Genomic DNA, 760 nt, shown 5'->3' on the forward strand with positions numbered 1-760 from the left:
AACCTGTATTTTGATCTTCCCAGGGGAGGACTGGCACACAAAATGCCTAGCAACAAAGTTTCCTCATCTCTTTCTCTCCACCTATCCTTGAGGGGTCCGCTCTCCAGGGGGTACCCTTGAGCTGACACCCCCCCCCCCAAAACTGGTTCCTCCAGGTCCACCTACAGCAAGGACCGATACTCAGCTGGGGCAGACAGGAGGGAGCCGCCCAGCAGAGAACCTCTGCCAAAAGAAAGGTGTATCAGCAAGCCTCTGCATATGCCCGATCTCATCTGATCTTGGAAGCTAAGCAGGGTCAGGCCTGGTTAGTACTTGGATGGGAGACCGCCTGGGAATACCAGGTGCTGTAGGCTTATACCATAGTCTTTCGAGACTGAAGGTTGCCAACCAGCTCTGGCCCTTGCTCTCCTGCTGCGGGTTGGCTGGCTGGGCTGAGAAGCAGAGTCGGAGGTGGGGCCTGGAAAGCAGGGCCCAGTCCATTGGGGACTGCTGCAGCAGAGGGAGAGGGCCAGAGGCCAAAAAGACAGGGAGGCCAAAAACCTACAGCATCTGGTCTTCCCCAGTTTTCTCCCATCCAAATACTAAACAGGCTTAACCCTGCTTAGTTTCAGAGATCAGATGAGATGGGGGTGCATTCAGGGTAGTATGACTACAGATCCTATTGCACTTCCAAAAATAAGCAATACACTGAGTCAAAGTGGTCTGGTGGTCTAGTGCCAGATTTACAGGCTAATCCTATTGGCCATTTATGACAGCAGTT

General features: G+C 53.0%; 1 pseudogene; it reads left to right on the forward strand.

The window, feature by feature from the left end:
* The first annotated feature begins 236 nt into the window (after positions 1–236).
* On the forward strand, positions 237–353 carry LOC136637778 (5S ribosomal RNA; annotated as a pseudogene).
* Positions 354–760: the final 407 nt, after the last annotated feature.

Source organism: Tiliqua scincoides, chromosome 1 (assembly GCF_035046505.1).
Source record: "Tiliqua scincoides isolate rTilSci1 chromosome 1, rTilSci1.hap2, whole genome shotgun sequence".
Classification (NCBI taxonomy): domain Eukaryota; kingdom Metazoa; phylum Chordata; class Lepidosauria; order Squamata; family Scincidae; genus Tiliqua; species Tiliqua scincoides.